The sequence below is a fragment of the Lithobates pipiens genome, unplaced genomic scaffold (assembly GCF_037356315.1).
Source record: "Lithobates pipiens isolate NorthernLeopardFrog02 unplaced genomic scaffold, aLitPip1_a1.2 Scaffold_13, whole genome shotgun sequence".
NCBI lineage: Eukaryota > Metazoa > Chordata > Amphibia > Anura > Ranidae > Lithobates > Lithobates pipiens.
The window spans coordinates 348,227,290-348,245,775 of record NW_027507718.1 but is presented as its reverse complement, the minus strand read 5'-3'; the positions used below and the strand labels follow the sequence as shown (position 1 = coordinate 348,245,775).

The 18,486-nt window shown below is 42.8% G+C and overlaps 1 protein-coding gene across 2 annotated transcripts in view; it reads left to right on the top strand.

The window, feature by feature from the left end:
- The window catches only part of ASIC5 (acid sensing ion channel subunit family member 5), a 98,502-nt gene that overhangs the window by 1,870 nt on the left and 78,146 nt on the right, over positions 1-18,486 (top strand). The window lies entirely within an intron of this gene.

The following is an 18,486-nucleotide window of genomic DNA, read 5'->3' as shown; positions in this document are numbered from 1 at the left end:
GATGCCACTAGTTTTTACAACCGTACTAAAATGTCTGAAATAACGTTCGCAGATGAAATGAGATGCTTCCTGGAATTTGGTGAATCTCATTATAACGGAAAACAGATCATTCCTTTCACGTTTAAAGATCAGTACAAACTGAAAGATAAGAAGATTCTGATTAGTGCAGGTAGTCACACCTAAGGACATCTGTATTCCTTGGGATTATCTTCAATATAGTAAATTGTGATAGGTTGGTATGCAATAACATGCATATTCTTGAGTATATAACTGTACTTTCAAACAAAACCCACAACCCCAGGATTAGGGCTGTGTCAGGCCAACCAGTGTCAAACTACATCATCTTCTTCAAAAATGTATGCATTCATATTCATTTTCAGCTACCTGTGACTATTGAATAGCTAATAAATAAATTGGGTTTTGGTTTAATATTCCCTTACCTATTAAACTCTAGACAAGAGGTTGGTTAAATTGGACCTGAACTCTAAAAGGGAAGATCATAGAACATCTAGGGATGTCAATTTGGCCTAAGCAGTACCCTAAAAATGTACTTTGTGTTGGATTTCTCCTAACGTGACCATGCATAGGCTCTCCTGCTCTATAGCCTGATAGCTACAGTATACTGCCATCAAGGAATACTGTTTCCATGAATGGTTTTAATATTTAGGTAGGTGGCATATGTCAAATGACATCCACATCAAAGGCAGGACCCAAGGTTTCCCATGAGAAGCTTGCCCAAAGCATCACACTGTCTCTGCTGGCTTGCCTTCCTATACTGCATCCTGGTGCCATCTCTTCCCCGGGTAAGTGACGCACGCGTTCATCCATATGTTGTAAAAGAAAACATAATTCATCAGACCAGGCCACCTATATCCATTGCTCATTGGTCCAGTTCTGATGCTCATATGCCCACTGTAGGTGCTTTTGACTGTGGACATAGGTCAGCCTGGGCACCGATCTACATCTACGCAGCCCCATACACAACAAACTGTGAAGCCCATTTTTTCTGCTTTCAACACATCAACTTCTGGGACATGTTTATATGCTTCCTGATATAGCCCTCCAATTTCCAGATGCCATTATAACAAAATAATCAGTTATTCACTTAACTGGTCAGTAGTCATAAAGTTAGGGCTTATTAGTGTATATCCAAAGTTTAAGAACAGCCAAGGCATTGTACCTCTGACTTCTATTCTCACAAGATGTGGAATGAGATTTTATCGTGTTCTTGTAGTTCCCCTTGGGGCTTTCTAAAGAATATTCTTAAGAGCTGCAGTGCTATGTTTTTTTCCTTGTTTATTCCGTGGCTATGTGATTCCTCAATCTCTCCTACTTTGTCATAAACATATTCCCACCAGTCATCAGATCACCATTAGATCATGAGTCATTAAGAGGACAGCTATTACTGTACATGAGGAAGCAATGTCCTGCTATTCTGCTGACGTGGCCACCTAAACATAGAGACAAAGTGGGGTTGATTTACTAAAGGTTGTTAACTTTGCAGGGGAATTTCTCTTAGCTTAGTGAATGAGGTGAAGCTCTGCTCACTACCATCATATATAAAACTTATATATGGAAAGGGATAGATGACAGAGTCTGTGCAGGAAGGGTTAGTAGCTGATGATTGTTGAAAACTGCTATATTTATATTGAGTCAAATATGCATATGCAGTCTGTGCAAAGAGTGGTAGTTTCTACCATCCTATACAGTGAACCTGAAAATTACTTTATTTACAATCAGTGTGCGTTGTACCGTGTACACGCGATCGGATTATCCGGCGGACTTGGTCCGCAAGCAATCCGCCGGACTTTCCAGCTGAGGCCCGCTGGACTTTCAAGTGAACAGACTTGGCCACACACGAACACTCAAAGTCCGGCGGTTTCTAATGCTATGATGTACAGCACGTACAACTGGATTAGAAAAAATAAGTTCAAGACCCAGTACGGCACCCTTTGGGCTCCTTCTGCTAATCTCGTGTGTATCATCTCGTGTTAGTAGAAGTTTGGGTAGAGACAATTTGCGCTTTTCAGACTTCAGCTTAATTCAATCGTTTTCTGCAGTTCAGTCTGTGCTTGTGAGGTTTGTATCTGCTTTTCAGTGCGTGTGGATAAGTTCGTACCTGTTCGCAGGCGCTTCTGCTCCACTCGTTCCTGTTTTTCAGGTCGTTCTTCATAGGCCTTGCTGTTCTTCAGTGCGTTCGGTTAAGTTTGTTTGACCAGCCAACCGTTTTGAAGCCATGGAGCATGGATGTACTCGTTCTCGAGTTCATGCTGTATGGGGGCTTGGTGTTGGGGTTAATACTTTGACCCGAGCCCAGTCCATGAACAGGGCGAGGAGGAGTTCATGAACGAAGAATTGTCTGCGCCGGTGTGACCAATTCTCACATATGCCTTTGCTCCGTGAGAATAATCCTGAGGATTTCGGGAATTATCTCAGGATGACGAACCCCTTTTTTCATCAAACTCATTAGAACCCCCCCGCCCTCTTTAAATGTCTTCAGGTGTAATGTGTGGTCTTCTAATTAATTAGAACCCCCCCCCCACCCTCTTTTAAATGTCTTCAGGTGTAATGTGTGGTCTTCTAATTAATTAGACCCCCCCTCACCTGCTTTTAAATGTCTTCAGGTGTAATGTGTGGTCTTCTAATTAATTAGAACCCCCCCCCACCCTCTTTTAAATGTCTTCAGGTGTAATGTGTGGTCTTCTAATTAATTAGAACCCCCCCTCCCCCCCCACCCACATAAATTATGTTCCATGGGCCATCAGAGGTGTGAGGAATCTGAGAATTGGGCCTTATATTAGATTTTTTGAAAGACGACTTATAAAAATATTTTACTGCTGTTACAAAATGTTTCGGTTTAATTTGTTAGAATTTTTTTTTTATTTTTTTAAGTACTTATAATCTTTTTTCTTTGTGTTTGACTCCACAGTTTCCTTCCACACCACAAGAATGGCAGACTGTGGCATCCCAGTTCACTGCCCGTTGGGACTTTCCCAACTGTGGAGGGGCAATCGTCTGGGTCTTGCTACTGGAATTACAAGGGGTTCCATAGTGTGGTGTTAATGGCGGTGGTGTCTGCTCAATACGATTTTTTATACGTGGATGTGGGGAAGAACGTTCAAAGTGGTGTCCATGGATGATCGTGTGTACGCAGCATTGGAGACACTTGGAGTTATACACCATATACACCAAGTGTTATATGCCCAATAACACTTGGGCATAAATCACACAATGTTTGCTGACAGCTAGTTTCTGGCATCCTATACATTGCTATTGAACATTTCTAGATTTATAGTCAGTGGGCTCCATTCACAATGGGGTATCTTGCCGCATTTGAGTATGCAGTAAGGTACTGCACAGCGTTTTTCAAAATGTTTTTTGGCATTCACTTGAAAATGCTACTAAAATGCCACATGCACGAGTCATGCTGTATTTAGTAGTAAAAGCCTGTGGTAATTTACCGCTGGTGGTAGCTGGCGTCCTTAACTAACACTGTAAATAGCTGTTTTTTAAGGAGCGAGCGGCCACTGGCATTCTTAATAACCAGTAAAAAACATGCCTGCTGACAGCTGAATGTAAAAAAAAGAATTGATGGCAATGAAAAATTAAGCCCCTTCGAGTCTAGTATGGATTTTGAGGGGAATCCCCATGCCAAATAAAAAAAAACAAAAAACAAAATTCATAATAGACACTTATCCTAGCATGCAGGCAAGCAGGTAAGAAAAGGGGGCTGGACAAGTGCCCCCCATCCTGAATCATGGGGGGTGGGTGCTTTGGGGCAGGAGGGGCTCTGGGGGGGCCCATGTTGATGGGGACAAGGGCCTCGTCTCCACAGCACTGAGCTGTGGTTGTGGGGGTTTGCAGGCAGGGGGCTTATTGGAATATGGAAGCCCCCTTTAACAAGGGGCACCCCAGATTCTGCCCCCATGTGAATGAGTATGGAGTAAACAAATTGCAATAAGCAAGTATATTGATTGGTTTGCGCAAAACTTATAGTGTCTACAAACTATGGGAAAGATTTATGACATTTTTATGGCTTTCTTTTTTTTTGTTTTACTAGTTATGGCAGTGATCTGCGATTTTTAGCAGTACTGTGACATTGTGACAGGCAAATCTGACACTTTTGACACATTTTTGGGAGCATTGACATTTAAACAGTGATCAGTGCTATAGAAATTCACTGATTACTGTGTAAATGTCACTGATAGCGACTGGGTTAACACTAGGGAGCGATCAAGGGGTAAATGTGTGTTCTAACTGTATGGGGAAAGGACTGAGTAGGAGAGGAGACATATCGCTGTTCCTACTTAGTAACAACAAATGACATGTCTCCTCTCCTCTGACAGCACAGGGATTCTTGTGCTTTCTTTGAGGGGCAGCAGTTGTCTTTGAGAGAAAGGAACATGGGGCATATTCAAGATTCTTCCTCTTTTTGGCCCTGTGGAGTGGTGGTATTGGAGTGCATATACGTCCTCATTGGTGGCAAGTTCCTGTGAGTGGAATACAAAATAAATGTTAGCAAAATATAGCAAATATATGTTTTATCATTTTACTTATTACTTAATATTATATATTACTTCTTTGCAATAGTCACACAGCAACCACAATAACAGAAAATCACATTGACATTTATGTAACTACCTGTGCCATTGACATTTCTTCTGGTTCATCTGACTCCTGCTCGGGAGGACTCCTGCTCAGAAGTTGACAATAGTTTTGATACTGAAGCTCAGGCATCTACCTGATCAGTACGGAGCTGTAGGCGCTCTGAATACCACAGCCATAGAACATAGATCTCGTCCACTCCTGCACCAGACTTTTTAGATGACGTATTTTATTCTGCTAATTTTTTAAATACCATTCTCAGGTTTACTATTATTTTTCTGATGTAATTGATATTAGGATTTGGGCACACGACTTGGCATAGTTCTGTCAGCTTGGTTAGGGACGCATGCCTTTTTTTTTCCTGTCAGAATATTGTTTCAATTTTATTTTCCATAAACAGGACATCTGCCTAAAGTGCATGTATATACTTTATGCCTTTGTTTGACCACCAAAGAAAAGCAGAGGGTATGAATGAGGGAACAAAGGATTATAATACCTGTAAGTGAAAGATGTGGAGATATAAGTCAACTTTAATATTTTGTCCCATTGTTTTAGGGACAATTGTAGAGTAGGATCATCAATAGAAGGGCAAAGTTTTGGGGGAACCAAATTAGGTTATAGATTGGTATGAAGAATGTACTGTTAGACAGGTCAATTTGGTTGTCTGCGAGCTGGTGGTAAGTAGGCTTGGATTTTTCCTGGGCAAACCCCAGGCCTTGTTGTTACCTGATTTAGCCTTCCAATGCCACTTACTGCTATAGCCAGCTATAGATGAGGGTGGTGGCAAGTTTTTTCATATCGTATTTGTATTGGTGCAGCAATGCACCAACACGTTTGCAGCCATTGTGCTACATGCTGGGTGTTTGGTGTACTGCATGTACCTTTAAGAAGGGGTGGGCTCCTGTTCAGTCCACCTGACCTCATCTATCCATTAGAATGCATGTGCCTCCACTGTGGGGACACTCATACTTTAGTGTTAGGACCACAGATACAAGGGTGCCTTGACGAGGCTCTGTGGCTTACGCATGCGTTTGCAAATGTGTGTGGACTAAACCCCTGTTTTTAATGTACTGTTAGACAGGTCAATTTGGTTGTCTGCGAGCTGGTGGTAAGTAGGCTTGGATTTTTCCTGGGCAAACCCCAGGCCTTGTTGTTATAGATTGGTATAGGAGAGCAGTTTTGGATGGGTCCAAATTGGTAAGTCAGAAGTAGCATGAGGAATCATTATGAGTGCTATTTGAGCTGCTTTTTAGTATTTAGAAATATTGGGTGCATTAAGACCACAAATTATTTTTCTGATATAAATGAGCTGTGATATGTGATTTCTTGCTATAGGGTACATGGCAGACCTGCATGTACATGTTCCACCCACTGAATGTTTACCTCATAACAGCACTTTGCTGAACCAGGACACATACCCATGGTCCATTTCAAATGTCGCCATTAGCATAGGGCTTTTGGTTTGCATAATTTATGTAGTAACATGGCACAGAAGAGATAAGCATGGGGCACAAGATCTGGGTGATATATTACATGATAACAGGTCTGATTAGTTGTGACAGAAGTTGGCACAATCCCACAAATACTCACTGGGCCAAATGGACTTTTCAGTTTACCAATCTGAATCTAACTACAACTTTTCTCAATTTGGACTCTTTTTTGTTTACCAGTTAACACAAAAATGTGTTATTTTCTTTTTTTTCTGCCTACTCTTCTGAAACAATAATTTAAGATATAAATATAAGACAAAATTCCACATTATTGTGAACAATTTTGTGAACACCTGAAGCTTTCCCAGAATATTTTGTTTTTGTAAAAAAAAAAAATCTCCATGAATTGTCTATATGTCATATAATGTCATTGACCCACATTCCTCCCACCAGTGTTGCTCAACGATTGGGGAACTGAGATCACATTGCATCAGACTTTGCCCTGCACATAGTATCTCTGAGCAATTTCCTAATCGCATGTGTCAATACAAATAATAAAACAAGCTACAGGCTGCCTGTAAGGTCTTTAATGTTTATCAAGCATATTTTTAACATTTGTTTTTAAAGCATATTCTTTATAAAGATATATACTGGTTATAGAAAGATAAAACTGTAGACATTTGACATACTCTGTTATCACAGATGAAAAATTGTTTAAATAGATAGAACAGTATCTAGATATACTTGGCCTTCTGTGATCAATATGTGTGAACTCTGGTAAGTCAAGGACAATCTGTAATGTAGAAGGATAGGGTTCATATGTGCCCTTTAGTCTATTATGTCCTATCACCCAAATCTATGTACATATTTGTGTAACTTTTGTCACAGGCCAGATAACTAAATGTATTATTTAAATAATTCCAGTAAACAAATGTTTTTTTTTTTTGTTTTGTTTTTGTGCCCGCTACCCCATTATACTAGTACTCAAGACTCATTTCTCTGCTCTGCCAAATTATAAATGTAATTTGTTATAGGGAGATGGATGAATCAGAAACAGGTTCATAGCCAATGATTTATTAATGGTGCAGTTTGTAAGGCCAAGTGAAAAAAAAAAAACTTCTCGAAAGCAGTAATTACAAGAACATAGACTTTGTGCTTTCAAAACTCGGTGAGCAGGGCCATCCTAATACTGCTATTCCAAAAACAAAAAAACAATAAAAAAAAAATGCACAGCATACCAAGGATAGATCCTGATAGAGGAATCAAAATAAGAACACAGTGCTATAAGAAGCTAGGAGGGTGCTGCTCACCCCAAGTAGATACAAATAGAACTAGTTCCCCCACAAGCGGGGTTTTTAGGCAGCAAGAGACAGTAATAGAAGCCAATAGAAGTAGTATAAAAGGTATTTTAATAATAATAATTGGTAAAAACAAACATGAGCTTCACCTGAACACTTGGATAACAGACAAAATCATGTATATAAAGTACATATAATGTCACATGGAAGTAAAATAACAGACACAACTATGTTACACTGTATGAGTAGATAACAGTGAGAGCATAAAGCTAACGCGTTTCGACCCAAGAGGGGGTCTTCTTCAGAGATGATGGTCTGTTAAAAGAAAAACAAGATTACACTGAATAACTAAATCCGGTGTTATGCATATTAGGGATTACCCAATATCAATTTAAAAATGGTTTACCCAATAATGTACTTCCAGGTAGATAAGATGGATTGTAGTGCTTCAAAAGAAAGATTCTCCCATAAGGCAATATCTCAATTTCCTTTACACATCTTGAATGGTGCTTGGTCCGTATGTATTGCCAAGATGCCAGACGGAAGAAGAGGCAGTGTCATACACCCACTGACGTGACTCACGGGAGGTCACACTGTTGCCTTGCCCCCCAGAGAAGGAAACTCCGGGGGGGTAGGTACGAGTGAGGGTACACCGAAGATATGGCGGGTCACACCTGCAGCAAAATCCCAATAGTGGCAAAAAATTAATTAATTAAATAATTGTAAGCAAGGATTATTTAGTGTTGGAGACATGAGGTGCATACGTACTATGGGGATAATAGTATCATATCCCCGTTATGTATGCCAAGGGTTGTGCATATGTGCACATATACATATACACATCTGCACCCCAATTGCCTAAATGTCCACATAACATGCTTGCTAAAGCCCAGACATAGAGAGAAAGAGGAGGGGGGGAAAAGGAGAAACCACGCCTGGGAGTCCAAGAAGCCTAAGAAGGAGGGGAACAAGGGAAAAAGGGAAAAGATTGCCTAGAGTGAGTGAGTGTGCAGATGTGTGTACATGATATGATGGGAAGTGGAATGTATGGAAGCGGTATGAGTGTGCGCTTGAATAGAGAGATAAAATGAAAAAGTGCGCAAAGGAATGGTGAGAAAGTGAAAACATAAATAAGTAATAGTATATGCGGGTCATACAACAGACAAACAGAAAGACACCGCATGTGAAAATGTGCAAAAACAAGATGCGCTAAACTAAGTGACAGGGATGAGGGACATGATCAATAAGAGTGTCAAGTGCATGGTGGTATATACATATGAAAAAGGTGTGTGAATGTGGTGTGTAGAAAAATACCGCGCCAGTGTATTAGCGTCATTGGAATAGCCAGGCGGGTGGTGAGGTTATTACCTGAATTGTAGGACCTAATGGGAGACTGTTCCAGAAAGTAAAGATGAGGGACGGCGACTTAGGCGTCAAACCACAAGTGGTAACTGGCGCAGCCCCTACAACGTATTTCCTGAAGTCCGATCTGCAAATTAGTTTAGATCAGTCCTCATATTGAACAGCCAAAGAAAAAAGGAGCTTGTTTTGGTGCAGTATATCACCAAGTATAGGTCAAATACAAAAGGAAAATAAGTGCTCACCTAGCCACGGATACAGGTTTCTTTCCTCCTGGGCTGGGGTGTATATGTATATGTGCACATATGCACAACCCTTGGCATACATAACGGGGATATGATACTATTATCCCCATAGTACGTATGCACCTCATGTCTCCAACACTAAATAATCCTTGCTTACAATTATTTAATTAATTAATTTTTTGCCACTATTGGGATTTTGCTGCAGGTGTGACCCGCCATATCTTCGGTGTACCCTCACTCGTACCTACCCCCCCGGAGTTTCCTTCTCTGGGGGGCAAGGCAACAGTGTGACCTCCCGTGAGTCACGTCAGTGGGTGTATGACACTGCCTCTTCTTCCGTCTGGCATCTTGGCAATACATACGGACCAAGCACCATTCAAGATGTGTAAAGGAAATTGAGATATTGCCTTATGGGAGAATCTTTCTTTTGAAGCACTACAATCCATCTTATCTACCTGGAAGTACATTATTGGGTAAACCATTTTTAAATTGATATTGGGTAATCCCTAATATGCATAACACCGGATTTAGTTATTCAGTGTAATCTTGTTTTTCTTTTAACAGACCATCATCTCTGAAGAAGACCCCCTCTTGGGTCGAAACGCGTTAGCTTTATGCTCTCACTGTTATCTACTCATACAGTGTAACATAGTTGTGTCTGTTATTTTACTTCCATGTGACATTATATGTACTTTATATACATGATTTTGTCTGTTATCCAAGTGTTCAGGTGAAGCTCATGTTTGTTTTTACCAATTATTATTATTAAAATACCTTTTATACTACTTCTATTGGCTTCTATTACTGTCTCTTGCTGCCTAAAAACCCCGCTTGTGGGGGAACTAGTTCTATTTAGATCCTGATAGAGGTGACTAGAATGCATATATACATGTTTTACACATTCGTTTTAATAATTAGCAAATGATTTTCAGGGAAAAATAATTGTCTGGTAAAATAAAATTGGATCAGGTGTGTCACTTGGCCCCATAATAGTCTCATGTTTTATGGCTACAGGAATGTCCTTGGTTCTTCAAGTCCATTGTCTGTCTGTTTGACCAGCTGGACAGCTATAAATGCTATCAGTTGATAATGCACTCAGCTGTGTCTTACTACCTGCTGTGCTATACTGTGTTAGGCTGACCGTCCAAGGTTCGAATCAGTAATGTCGGGCTGAATGTACCAAGTTAATAGATCGATCAACTTGGATACAACCAGCCTACCAGATTCTTTTCTGATTATTGCTAGCAGCTGCTACAGTATATCTGCCAGACCCCCTCCCATAGAAGACAATTGCTGATTCCCCAATCAGCACTGTCTGTGTAGCAGGAAAGAAGTTTTGCACTGTGTATGGCCAGCCTTACCCAAAGCTGAACTCTATGCAAACAGCTAAATACACAGAGAAAATGCATTCATATAAGCTGTACTACATGCTAAATAATTTACAATTCTGTCCATCCAGTCTTGAGATTTAAACAATGTGGCCACACAATACAGTCATGCCTGGCAGGGGCCTTTTGCAAGCAGCCATGGGTGGAGGTATTTATATATATATATATATATATATATATATATATATATATATATATATATATATATATATATAAAAGGGTTTTTCAATTGCAGAGGGAGGGTGAAGGAATCCCTGAGACCGCCCCTGTCGCCCCGATCAAATGTCCATGAGGGCCATATTGGATCCGGAGGGACGGGAGCCCTTCGAATGAATATAAATACCTCCACCCATGGCTGTTAGCATGTGGCTATTCATTCATTTAAAGACACAGACAGAGGAAGTATGCACACCCAGTAAAGCATTAATATAAGCGAGGAACCCTTTAAAAGGGATGACATTTCTTCCTTCTTTTTATTTCCCCCCTCCCCCCACTAGTCTTTCCCATTCCCCTTCCCTTTTCTCTCCCCCCTTCTTTACCTCCGCTCCCTTTTCTTTTACTTCCCTTTTCCCTTTCCCCTTCCTTCCCCCATTTTTCCTCCCCCCTTCCTTCCTTCCTTCCTTCCTTCCTTCCTTCCTTCCTTCCTTCCTTCCTTCCTTTTCCTCCCCTTTCCTCCCCCCACTCTTTCCTTCTTTTCCTTCACTAGCCCCCATTTCTCTGATATCAACACTTTATCACCATCATCACATAGGAGTCTGTTTTCTCTTAGGGGGGGACAGTAAATCCCTACAGGCTCCCCAGGCTTCTCCTCCACCGGATCGGCTGACAAAAACTACACAGGTAAATCAGCATTCATCATCAGTCTGCTTGATAATTTTCTAGGTAGGAATATAGATGTTAGAATACAGTTTATGTTTATACTTATATTTTACTTGACAGAATGTGTCCTCCCTGCCCCCTCTCTTTGCCCATGACATGCTATGGTGTATGTAACAAGCTCTATTAGGCTCGGTTCACACAGGGGCGACACGACTTCAGGATGACTTTGTGAGGCAACTTGGAGACGACTTGAACACTATGAAGACGACTTGGAGGCGACTATGAACTTATAGACACGACCTGGGGCGACTTACAAGTCGCCCCAGGCCAGGCGACTTTTGCCGTGGCCAATAAGGGAATGAGCTGTGAAGGGGGAACTCCACGTCAAATATCTGAAAAAAATTTGGCGTGGGTTCCCCCTCAGAAAGCATACCAGGCCCTTAGGTCTGGTATGGATTCCAAGGGGAACCCCCTACGCCGAAAAAACGGCGTGGGGGTCCCCCCAGATCCATACCAGACCCTTATCCGAGCACGCTACCCGGCCGGCCAGGAAAGGGGGTGGGGACAAGCGGGCGGCCCCCCCCCTCCTGAGCCGTACCAGGCCGCGTGCCCTTAACATGGGGGGTGCCTTGGGGAAGGGGGAGCCGCGCGGCCCCCCCACCCCAAAGCACCTTGTCCCCATGTTGATGAGGACAAGGGCCTCTTCCTGACAACCCTGGCCGTTGGTTGTCGGGGTCTGCGGGCGGGGGGCTTATCGGAATCCGGGAGCCCCCTTTAATAAGGGGGCCCCCGGATACCGGCCCCCCACCCTATGTGAATGAGTATGGGGTACAATGTACCCCTACCCATTCACCTGTAAAATAAAGTACAAAAAAAACACAACACACAAGATAAAATAGTTTATTGCACAGCTCCGGGGGTCTTCCGTCTTCGGGGGTCTTCGCGCCGGACTCCTCCGCTATCTTCTTCTAGCTCTTTTGCTAGCGGAGGAGCCCGGCTTTCTTCCTCGCCGCCGCCCTCTTCTTCCGACTTCCGGGGTCTTGTCCCCCTCTTCTGTTCTTCTGCCGTGCCACCGCGCCTTCTTATAGCTCTTTTACAGGCGGTGGCCCAGTCTTCTGTCGCCGCCGCCACCTTCCGTTCTTCTTCTTCTCCTTGAGATGTTGACTCGACGCTCTCTCCAGCCGCAATGCCAGGGACGCGCTGCGCGGCGACTTATATAAGGACAAGGAGCGGGGTCATCGGTTGATGTCACATGGGTTGATGTCACATGGTGACCCCGCCCCCTTACGCTGTCACAGTCCCGGAGGATGCTGGGACTGTCGCCATGTGACATCAACCCATGTGACATCAACCGATGACCCCGCCCCTTGTCCCTATATAAGTCGCCGCGCAGCGCGTCCCTGGCATTGTGGCCGGAGAGAGCGTCGAGTCAACATCTCCAGGAGAAGAAGAAGAAGAAGAACGGAAGGCGACGGCGGCGACAGAAGACCGGGCCACTGCCTGTAAAAGAGCTATAAGAAGGCGCAGTGGCCCGGCAGAAGAACCGAAGAGGGGGACAAGACCCCCGAAGTCGGAATAAGAGGGCGGCGGCGAGGAAGAAAGCTGGGCTCCTCTGCTAGCAAAAGAGCTAGAAGAAGATAGCGGAGGAGTCCGGCGAGAAGACCCCCGAAGACGGAAGACCCCCGGAGCTGAGCAATACACTATTTTATCTTGTGTGTTGTGTTTTTTTGTACTTTATTTTACAGGTGAATGGGTATGGGGTAAATTGTACCCCATACTCATTCACATAGGGTGGGGGGCCGGTATCCGGGGCCCTCTTATTAAAGGGGGCTCCCGGATTCCGATAAGCCCCCCGCCCGCAGACCCCGACAACCAACGGCCAGGGTTGTCGGGAAGAGGCCCTTGTCCTCATCAACATGGGGACAAGGTGCTTTGGGGTGGGGGGGCCGCATGCCCCCCTCCCCCAAGGCACCTCCCCATGTTGAGGGCACACGGCCTGGTACGGCTCAGGAGGGGGGGGGCGCCCGCTCGTCCCCACCCCCTTTCCTGGCCGGCCGGGTAGCGTGCTCGGATAAGGGTCTGGTATGGATCTGGGGGGGACCCCCACGCTGTTTTTTCAGCGTAGGGGGTTCCCCTTGGAATCCATACCAGACCTAAGGGCCTGGTATGCCCTCGGAGGGGGAACCCACGCCAAATTTTTTTCAGAAATTTGGCGTGGAGTTCCCCCTTCAGAGCTAATAATTCTGTCAAAGTCGCCTCCGTATAGACAGAGATCCGACTTGGAGGCGACCTCCATTGAAATCAATGGGTACAAGTCGCCTACAAGTCAGATTGAAGTAGTACAGGAACTATTTTTGAAGTCGGAGCGACTTCAGTAGCGTGCATTAAGACGGCTCTCATTCACTTACATTGATTTTTAAATGTTGTCCAACCTGAGGCGACTAGGGGGGACCTGAAGTCGGATCTGAGTCGCCCCTGTGTGAACCGAGCCTTAGGATACCATTCCAAAAATTTACAGCAATATGACTCAATATATTGAAAGTTGTTAACCACTTGCTTACTGGGCACTTAAACCCCCCTCAGTCCCAGACCAATTTTCAGCTTTCAGTGCTCTCACATTTTGAATGACAATTACTCAGTCATGCAACACTGTAACCAAATGATTTTTTTGTCCTTTTCTTCATACCAATAGAGCTTTCTTTTGGTGGTATTTGATCACCTCTCGGTTTTTTATTTTCTGCGCTATAAATGAAAAAAGACCGAAAATTTTGAAAAAAAATGAATTTTTCTTCGTTTCTGTGACAAAATTTAGCAAATTAGCAATTTTTCTTCATAAATTTTGGCCACAATTTATACTACTACACATCTTTGGTAAAAATAACCCAAATTTTTGCATATTATATGATCTGTGTGAAATTTATAGAGTCTACAAGCTATGGTGCAAATCATAAAGATTTGCAAAAAAAGATCACATCTGATGTACTAAGGCCTATCTCCATTCTTGAGACCCTAACAAGCCAGGAAAGTACAAATGCCCCCCAAATGACCCCTTTTTGGAAAGTAGACATTCCAATGTATTTAGTAAGAGGCATGGTTAGTTATTTTAAGTTGTCATTTTTTCCCATAATTCTTTGCAAAATGACGATTTTTTTTTTTTTTTTTTTCACAAAATTTTCATTGTAATAGCTTATTTCTCCAACACGGAATGTGCATACCACAAATAACACCCCAAAATACATTCTTCTACTCCTCCTGAGTATAACGATACCACATGTGTGAGACTTTTACACAGCCTGACCACATACAGAGGCCTAATTTTGAAGTAGCACCTTCAGGCATTCTAGGAGCATAAATTACACATTTCATTTCTCAACCACCTATTACAGTTTTGAAGGCCCTGGAACACCAGGGCAATGGAAATGTTCAGAAAATGACCCCATTTTGGAAAGCTAACACCCCAACGTATAATCTATGAGGCATAATGAGTCTTTTCAATGGTTCATTTTTTTCCAGAAGTTTTCGGAAAATGTGGAAAAAAATGAAAACGCATTTTTTTTTACACAAAGTTGTCCGTTTATAAGATATTTCCAACGCATAGCATTTACATAGCAAAAATAACACCCCAAAATACGTTCTACTACTCCTCCTGATTATAACGATACCACATGTGTGAGACTTTTACACAGCCTGACCACATACAGAGGCCTAATTTTGAAGTAGCACCTTCAGGCATTCTAAGAGCATAAATTACACATTTCATTTCTCAATCACCTATTACAGTTTTGAAGGCCCTGGAACACCAGGGCAATGGAAACATCCAGAAAATGACCCCATTTTGGAAAGCTAACACCCCAACTTATAATCTATGAGGCATAATGAGTCTTTTCAATGGTTCATTTTTTTCCAGAAGTTTTCGGAAAATGTGGAAAAAAATGAAAACGCATTTTTTTTTACACAAAGTTGTCCGTTTATAAGATATTTCCAACGCATAGCATTTACATAGCAAAAATAACACCCCAAAATACGTTCTACTACTCCTCCTGAGTATAACGATACCAAATGTGTGAGACTTTTACACAGCCTGACCACATACAGAGGCCTAATTTTGAAGTAGCACCTTCAGGCATTCTAGGAGCATAAATTACACATTTCATTTCTCAACCACCTATTACAGTTTTGAAGGCCCTGGAACACCAGGGCAATGGAAACGTCCAGAAAATGACCCCATTTTGGAAAGCTAACACCCCAACGTATAATCTATGAGGCATAATGAGTCTTTTCAATGGTTCATTTTTTTCCAGAAGTTTTCGGAAAATGTGGAAAAAAATGAAAACGCATTTTTTTTTACACAAAGTTGTCCGTTTATAAGATATTTCCAACGCATAGCATTTACATAGCAAAAATAACACCCCAAAATACGTTCTACTACTCCTCCTGAGTATAACGATACCACATGTGTGAGACTTTTACACAGCCTGACCACATACAGAGGCCTAATTTTGAAGTAGCACCTTCAGGCATTCTAAGAGCATAAATTACACATTTCATTTCTCAATCACCTATTACAGTTTTGAAGGCCCTGGAACACCAGGGCAATGGAAACGTCCAGAAAATGACCCCATTTTGGAAAGCTAACACCCCAACGTATAATCTATGAGGCATAATGAGTCTTTTCAATGGTTCATTTTTTTCCAGAAGTTTTCGGAAAATGTGGAAAAAAATGAAAACGCATTTTTTTTTTACACAAAGTTGTCTGTTTATAAGATATTTCCAACGCATAGCATTTACATAGCAAAAATAACACCCCAAAATACGTTCTACTACTCCTCCTGAGTATAACGATACCAAATGTGTGAGACTTTTACACAGCCTGACCACATACAGAGGCCTAATTTTGAAGTAGCACCTTCAGGCATTCTAGGAGCATAAATTACACATTTCATTTCTCAACCACCTATTACAGTTTTGAAGGCCCTGGAACACCAGGGCAATGGAAACGTCCAGAAAATGACCCCATTTTGGAAAGCTAACACCCCAACGACACCCCATAACGATACCACATGTGTGAGACTTTTACACAGCCTGACCAAATACAGAGGCGCAACATGCAAGAAACACCGTCGGCGTTCCAGGGACACATAGCCTGCACATACCAAGAATTACACCCCCAAATACATTATGCTGAGCAAAGGGTAAAGAAAAGATTACCTGTGGTTTTAGAAGCGCAGTTGTCCACAGGAGGATATCACTGGTCCAGGCAGCAGGCAGGGACTTGGTCAGCAACAGCGAACACAGTTTTTCAGGCAGCAGGCAGGGATACTGTCCATATTACAGTCCAGGGTTAGTGCAGAGATGTCAGCAGTGCCAAAAATATTGGTCCTGGTAGTAGGCAGGTCCTTGTGGTGTGGTCAGTGCGGCATGATGGCAGTAAGTCCTACAGGCAGCAGACAAAAGTAGAGCCTCGTTCAGGACAGAATGGGGATAGGGGTAGAGGCTTCTCCCTCCCAAATCTCTTTGAAGCCTCCGAGTCTCCAGACCCTAATCTAGGAATAAGAAAACAAAGAAAATTGTTTTCTTCTTCCAGAAAAACTATACTGGAGCCCCTCACATATGTGAGACCCCGTGTTGAATCCCACTAGTCCAGTTGCAGAATACAAGATCAGTCCAAGAGGCAGGCAAATATCGTGGTCAAACAGTCCAAGGTCAGTTCCAGATCAGGCAGAGATATATACAGAATCGTTAGACAGAAGCATGGTCGAATAACAGTCCAGGGTCAGTTCCAGATGAGGCAGAGGTATGTACAGAATCGTTAGGCAGAAGCGTGGTCGAATAACAGTCCAGGGTCAGTTCCAGATCAGGCAGCGGTATGTACAGAATCGGCAGGCATAAGAGTGGTCAAATAACAAGCCAGGGTCCGTTACAGAGCAGGCAGTGGCATAAGGGGTGTGAAGGTGTATGAAGGCAGGAACTGAGGATTATGTTTACCATACTTCACTAAAAATTTATTGAAGTATGGTAACGCCGAAAACAGTCGCCTATACAGAGGCCTGGTTGGGAAGGACATTGTGCACAATAATAAGATGTGTCTTTTCTGACTCCTGCTTTGGTACACACCTTACATCTTTTTTGGCGTCTTTTGCCTGCTGGTGTGGGGGGAATTTTATCCGGAAAGTGGCGCTCGGAGAGTCGACTTACAACGTCTGATCGGATATTTTCTGGTGGGCCGTTTGGGAAAATAAGGGCTGTGAAAACTTCCTCCTGGTAGCCAAAGAAACGTTTGGGGTTTTGGGTGGCGTTGCTGTAAATTACATATGAATTGTAAATGGCCAATTGAAAAAAATAAATTACTACTTTTTTGTACCAATGATATGTCCGTCTTGAGACAAGATATGGTTCCATCATTTGGTCGTTGAAGTCGACTCCTCCCATGAACAAATTATACTCTGAAATACATTTGGGTTTCTTTACGGGGCCATTCCTTCTGGGGATTTCTACGAAGGTATCGTTGTGGATAGAAGATAACATGTACACATCTCTTCTGTCCCTCCACTTCACTGCCAGAACCTCCTTGTTTCTTAGACTTGCGGTTTCTCCTTTCCGCAGCTTCTTGTTCACCAGACTTTGAGGAAAGCCCTTCCGGTTCTTTTTTACAGTGCCACATGCTGGCGTCTTCTTCCGGTGAAGGTTGTGGAACAGGGGCAGAGATGTGTAGAAGTTGTCTACATAGAGGTGGTAGCCTTTATCCAGTAGGGGGTATATGAGGTCCCAAACAATTTTTCCGCTGGATCCCAAATAATCCGGACAATTAGGGGGCTGTAGCTGGGTGTCCTTCCCTTCGTACACCTTGAAGGAATATGTGTACCCTGTGGCTCGGTCACATAATTTGTAGACCTTCACCCCATAGCGGGCCCTTTTGCTGGGCATAAATTGCTTCATCCTAAGCCTGCCACTAAATTTAATAAGGGACTCATCCACACATATGTGTTGGTCCGGGGTAAACAATTTGGGGAATATTTCAGAAAAATAATTTAGTATTGGTCGAATTTTGTAAAGGCGGTCAAAATTTGGATCATTTCGTGGAAGGCATTGGGAATTGTCACTGAAATGTAAGAACCTCAGGATCATCTGATACCTGCTTCTGGGCATTACCGCGGAGAAGAGCGGTGAGTGGTGGAGGGGGTGGGTTGACCAGTAGGTACGTAATTGTTTTTTTTTGTTGAGTCCCATATTAAATGTGAGGCCTAAAAAAAGCTTGAACTCCTCCACCGTTAGGTCTCTCCATTCGTAGGGACGGGCATAATAGGAGGTTGGATTTTGAAAAATACATTGTTGTGCATACAGG